The sequence below is a fragment of the Rattus norvegicus genome, chromosome X (assembly GCF_021556685.1).
Source record: "Rattus norvegicus strain SHRSP/BbbUtx chromosome X, alternate assembly SHRSP_T2T, whole genome shotgun sequence".
Taxonomy (NCBI): Eukaryota; Metazoa; Chordata; class Mammalia; order Rodentia; family Muridae; genus Rattus; species Rattus norvegicus.
This window is the reverse complement of record NC_141554.1, coordinates 26,634,707-26,641,225: the sequence shown is the minus strand read 5'-3', so window position 1 is coordinate 26,641,225 and position 6,519 is coordinate 26,634,707. Positions and strand designations below refer to the sequence as shown.

At 41.0% G+C, this 6,519-nt stretch overlaps 1 protein-coding gene across 3 annotated transcripts in view; it reads left to right on the top strand.

Moving 5' to 3' along the window:
* Apex2 (apurinic/apyrimidinic endodeoxyribonuclease 2) overlaps window positions 1–6,519 on the top strand; it is a 96,770-nt gene that overhangs the window by 52,700 nt on the left and 37,551 nt on the right. For 2 of the 3 annotated variants that reach the window (XR_015646346.1, XR_015646345.1), the window contains exon 6: window positions 1,206–1,299. The gene's annotated coding sequence lies outside the window, so the exon portion shown is untranslated. Of the gene's footprint in view, window positions 1–1,205; window positions 1,300–2,256; window positions 2,310–6,519 lie in introns of all 3 variants that reach the window. The other variant, XR_015646347.1, reaches the window with a different exon arrangement.

Sequence of the window (6,519 nt, the reverse complement as noted above, 5' to 3'; positions counted from 1 at the left end):
TTGTTTCCTATCCCTTTTAATATTTTTCTCTCATGTCTTATTCCCCATGCTTTTCCTAAGCCTAGGGCAATTGGAGTATTATATCTAGGTGATTTCATCTCTGTAGCAAGTTGTATCATCAATATTAGACCTACATTAATAAAATGATAAACTACATGTTATGTGCCATTTCTTTTTTTCCACATGGCCATATGCCAATAAACAGTGGAAGTCTTTCCATAAAAGTCCACTATTTAGTGGAGTTGCACTATTAAACCCAAAGGTATTATAATTCATTTAAACACTCCCTCATGGATGGAAATGTAGAACAGCCCCAGGGATTGGTCCTCTACTTTAGGAATAACCTTTTAATAAATAACTTTGGACATTTGTGAAACTATTTCTACAAAACGAAGATTCCCGGGCCTATGATGGGCAGAAGTGCTTGCTGAGTAAGCCTGGCAGCCTGACTTCGGTTCCTGGAAACCATGTAAAGTTGGAAGGGGAGAACCAACTCCACAGTTTCCCCCTCCAACATCCACATGTGCTCTGTGGTTCATCCCTGTCCCTATCCCCTGCATATGCACATATAAAATAAATACATTGTATAAAAGTATAAAGAGATTTCAATTTTAATATTTACAATTTGTCCATATGGTATATTTCCCCACCAGTGGTGTGTGTGTGTGTGTGTGTGTGTGTGTGTGTGTGTGTGTGTGAGAGAGAGAGAGAGAGAGACAGAGAGACAGAGAGACAGAGACAGAGAGACAGAGACAGAGACAGAGACAGGGACAGGGAATGAGAGAATTCAGCAATTCTATTGTTAATCAGAAATCATTGTTATAATTATAGGCACTAAACATGAAGTTTCTGTTTTCACTTGATTTTCTTCAATTATTAATGAGATTGGGTATCTTTTCATATATTTCTTGATCATTCACCTATTCCTTATCCAAAGCACTTGATTTGCTTTTTGCCAATTGTTGGGATGAGTTGGCAGTATCAAGGGATGTGTTCTGGAGTCAGACTCACCTGATTTAATTTATGTTATATTATGTATGTGTGGTTCACTAACTCCTGATTCCTCATCTATAAAATGGGACTATTATAGCACATATACTATATGATCATTATAAGGATGTCATTCGTATTATTGTGTTTTTATAGGCTTTTTAGGTCATTAGCTGTAGCAGTCCTTTAATAAGCATGTTTATTGTCTTAATTAGGGTGTCTGTTGCTGTGAAGAAACACTATGAGCAAAAGCAACTTGAGAAGGAGTTTATTTCATCTTATACTTCCTTATCACAGTCCATCACTCAGGTGAGTCAAGGAAGGAACTCAAGGCAGTAACAAGGAAGCAGAAACTGAGACAGAAGCCATGGAGAAGTGCTGACTGCTAGCCCGCTCAGCCTGCTTCCCTGCTTCCTTTCCTTTCCTTTTCTTTCCTTTCTTCCTCCCTCCCTCTCTTTCTCTCCTTTATTTATTTTTACCTCCTGACCACAGTTTCTCCTCCCTCCTTCCCTTCCAACTCCCCTTTCTTCCCTTTCATCACTCCTCCATTTCTCTTCAGAAAAGGGCAGGCCTCCCATGGATATCAACCAAACATGGCATATCAAGTTTCAGTAAGACTAGGCACCCCCTGTTGTATTAAGGCTGGAAGAGGCAACCCAGTATGAGGAAAGGGGTCCCAAAAGCCAGCAAAACACTCAGAGACAGCTCCCGCTCCCACTCCTGCTGTTAGGAGTCCCGCAAGAAGACCAAGCTACACAACTGTAACATTTATACAGAAGGCCAGGTCAGTCTCATACAGGCTCTCTTGTCAGTTTAGTCTCTGTGAGCCCCTTTGAGCCAGGATAGTTGATTCTGTGGGATTTCTTAATTCCTCTGTCAGCCTGCTTTCTTATGGCACCCAGAACCACCAGCTTAGGAGTGACACTGGACACATTGAGCTTCACCCACTGTCAATCATCAATCCAGAAAATGTACTACAGGTTTTCCCTTAGACCATTATGGTGGGGGCATTTTCTCAATTGAGGTTCCCTCTTTCAGAATGATTCTAGCTTATGTCGAATTGACATGAACCTAACCAGCACACCTATTAAAATGTTTTCTGTGAAATTTATTGTCCAGTCTGGGTTTGTTTATTAATTCAATAAACATTGTCTGCTTGTCAACCAGTGTGATACTGTAGTATTGGTGTGCTAAGTGTTAGAAATTTTGCTGCATAGAATTGGAAAATGTGGATATATCTCAGTGTATTTAACCATCTTTTAACAGTTGAAGATGGTTTCCAATTCTTCTGGAAAGAACATAAAATAGAGATATAGCAGGTAGGTAAGTGGTTTGGTGCATAAAGGTGCTTGCCACAAGGCCTCACAAGCTGAATTTAATCCCTAAGAACCACATGGTAGAAAGAGAAAATCAACTCCCGCAAATCGACTTCTCTCTGCCACACACATGCTGCAGCCCACATGCTCCTTCCCCCCAACAAAATCAAGCCATTAATCAGTCAGTGTAATAATTAGGTCTGTCGTAACTCTGACCTCCAGTGCTCTAGCGAACCATTTGCTGCATTGAGTTAAGATTATTGCCCCCAAGAAACCTTCCTAGCCCCACATTGGCTCTGCTCCCTCTCCTCCCAGAATTTATCACAATGTATACTCACTAAATTATTTTTTGTCTTTTCCCCCATCATATCCTAAGAAACTTGAGAAGGATCTAAAATCATAAGCAAAAGGGACATAATAGAAGGGCTTGCTGGCTGGGCATAGTGGTACATGCTTTTAATCTTAATCCCAGCACTTTGGAGGCAGAGGCAAGAAGATCTCTGTGAATTTAGTCTGGTATGCAGATTTAAGTTCCAGCTTAGACAGAGCTAAATAGTAAGATCCTGTCTCAAAAGGGTGGGGGTAGGGAGAAGGCTTTCTGTATTCAGGTACATGTTTTCCAATCCTCCCACCCTATTCTGCCTATGTTTAGGAAAGGACACAGAGGATAAAACCCTAGGAGGATATTGGCACACCTCCAATAGTGAAGAGGAAGAATGTTAAGTGACACAGTGGTAGAAACAGGAGCCTCCCAGGTTATTGGGAAGGATATTTAAGTTAAAACTGAGGGGTTCTGTGGCAGACTAAGAAAGATTACTTTCTATGTATATACCTAATAAAAATATCTTACCAAGCCCAGTGTGGTAGCTCATGCCTCTAATCCCAGAACTCGGAGACAAAAGAAGGACGATCTCTCTAAGTTCAAAGCCAGCTTGGTCTACATAGCAAGTTTTAGGATATCTAGGACTGCATAGTGTTGCAGGATATTTGATCACACTGTGTACCCCAAGATTGTGTTATTTAATGAAAAAAAATGTTTCTAGTTGTGGTGTGAATCAACCCTTCACACATACTTTAATCCCAAACAATGAAGGTAAAATTAGTCTGTAGAAGGAAGCACCCATGTTGGAAAGTGATGGCTGATTTAGTGGCAAAGTGATGAGTCAGAGAAAGATTTGACAAGAAAAGGGAGTAAAGGGAAGCTACCTAAGGAGCAGTGCAGAAAAAGCAGGCAGTTTTACCAGGATGGATGTACAAAGGGAGTTAGAAGAGAGAACAAGCCAGAGAAGGAGAAGGAGCCAGTTCAGAACATTATTGCCAAAGTTAGTATGAAGGCAAGCAGAGCAGTTCAGGAGAGGCTGAGAGAAGCCCAATTGGACCAGTCAGCTTTGAGAGGAGTTTTGAGCCAAAACAGCTGAGTTAATCTAGCCAGCCAGAGCTCAAAAGTACCTACAAAGGGTAAGCTTTTCAGTAGCAAGTCTTGGAGGCTGAAAATATTCTAGGCTTAGAGTATACTATATGGAGGGCAGAAGCTTCCAGGACTAGGCCTAGGTTAGCAGTCTGAGGCGTAAACCTCTGAGATGACAATTATATCTGGAGTTTAAAAGTTCCATTTACAACATAGTGGGACTCTGGCCCAGAAAAAAGTGTTGGGGGCTAGAATGGTGGTTCCACAGTTAAGACAGTCTTATTGTTCACACAGAGGACCCAGATTAAAATCCCAGCATCCACATGGTAGCTCAAGGCCTGCTTTGTCCTCTTCTTGCTCCAGAGGAGTATTTGTGCATGAGTGCCTTCCCTCCCCTCATTTCCCTTCCTTTTCTTTTCTTCCTCTCTCCTTTCACTCTCCTCTGTGTCACCTTTGTCTGGTGCTTATGTAATTCTCATCTCCCTGCAAGACCATTCTATGTGGAGAACAGACCTTGTTCATGTCCCAGGTCTCTATGCGGTACTTACTCGGGGAATACTTATCTAACACAATTCCCGATCTATTTGGATTAACTTGTTCTGTGTAGAATCAAAGCAAAGTATGTATGAAAGTACCATAAGGAAATCATTAACCTATAAGCTAATTGAGAAATACTTAACTCATGTTAAATACACAATTCAACAAATATTTGTATATTTATTATAATTGCACAGTCACTACCTCCAATACAGAAATATTACTGTTAGCTTTTTAGGAATGCTATCCCTTGATTTAAAACTTAAATTTGTTTTCTTTAACTATTTCAAATGCCTTCTGACTGCTCTCATCCCCCACATTCTTATCTTTCTCCCTCCCGTGTCCACCTCTGTTTCCTCGTAATCTCCTTCCCACATTCATATCTTTTGTTTTGTGTCCCTCTGGATCTGAACTTTTTAAAGATTGTTATACATGTTATCAACTATTTCCTCTAAGAGCTACAGTAATTAATGATAGTGTTAACAGTTTGTGACGACAAATCAGAGTTGAAAAAGAAACATGGAGCAGTGTTGGGCACTCTGCTGGGTTAGGCTCGCTATTATCTTTCTCTTTTGTTGGCTGTAATAGGTACCAAGATTCTAGGGTATATGTCAGCAAATAGTCACTTCTGGGGCTTCCTTATAATCCTGTTTCAGGTGTGTTCCTTATTTTTGTGAAATTACTCTGCGGTTTCTAGGTTAATTTAATTAAAACACCCATTCTTGTAAGATTTGATAGAACATGCCAGTAAAATTATTTGAAACCCAGGCCATTCATTCCTTAGTGGCAGTTAAGTCACTAAGAGCTTTTCCCATGAACTCCTTGATTTTTTTTTATTGGATTTTTTTATAATTACATTTCAAATGTTATCCCCTTTTCTCGACCCAACCACCCAACCCTTTCTGCCTTGGCTCCCTGCCCTGACATTACCCGAGATGCACAGAACACATGAAACTCAAGAAGGATGACCAAACTGTAGATGCTTCATCCTTCTTAAAAGGGGGAATAAAAATATTCATAGGAGGAGATATGGAGACAAAGTTTGGAGCAGAGACTGAAGGAATGGCCATTCAGAGCCTGACAGAGGCTGACTAGGGGTTCCAGCCTTGGCAGGACCAAGGGCTTTTCCTACCATTGGTGCCCAACAAGGACATCTCTGATACATAAGCACCTGGAGCCATGGGTCTGTCCATGTGTACTCTTTGGATGGTGGTTTAGTCTCTGGAAGCTCTAGTTGGTTGGTATTATTGTTCTTATGGGGTTATAAGACCCTTCAGCTCCTTCAAACCTTTCTGTAACTCCTCCAATGGGGACCCCATTCTCAGTTTAATGGTTTGCTGCTAGCATTCACCTCTGTATTTGTCATGCTCTAACTGAGCCTCTCAGGAGACAGATATATCAGACTCCTGTCAGCATGCACTTCTTGGCTTCATCCATATTGTCTGGGTTTGGTGGCTGTGTATATATGGGCTGGATCCCCAGGTGGGGCAGGCTCTGAATGGCCATTCCTTCAGTCTCTGCTCCAAACTTTGTCTCCATATCTCCTCCTATGAATATTTTTATTCCCCCTTTTAAGAAGGATGAAGCATCTACAGTTTGGTCATCCTTCTTGAGTTTCATGTGTTCTGTGCATCTCGGGTAATTCAAGCATTTGAGCTAATATCCACTTATCAATGAGTGCATACCATGTGTGTTTTTCTGTGATTGGGTTACCTCACTCAGGATGATATTTTCCAGTTCCATCCATTTGCCTATGAATTTCATAAAGTCATTGTTTTTGATAGCTGAGTAATATTCCATTGTGTAGATGTACCACATTTTCTGTATCCATTCCTCTGTTGAAGGGCATCTGGGTTCTTTCCAGCTTCTGGCTATTATAAATAAGGCTGCTATGAACATAATGGGGTATGTGTCTTTGTTATATGTTGGGGCATCTTTTGGGTACATGCCCAGTAGTGCTGGGTCTTCAGGTAGCACTATGTCCAATTTTCTGAGGAACTGCCAGACTGATTTTCAGAGAGGTTGTACCAGTTTGAAATTCCACCAACAATGGAGGAGTGTTCCTTTTTCTCCACATCCTCGTCAGCATCTGTTGTCACCTGAGTTTTTGATCTTAGCCATTCTGACTGGCATGAGGTGGAATCTGAGGGTTGTTTTGATTTGCATTTCCCTGATAACTAAGGATGTTGGACATTTCTGTATGTACTTCTCAGCCATTCGATATTCCCCAACTGAGAATTCTTTGTTTAGATTTGTACCCCATTTTTA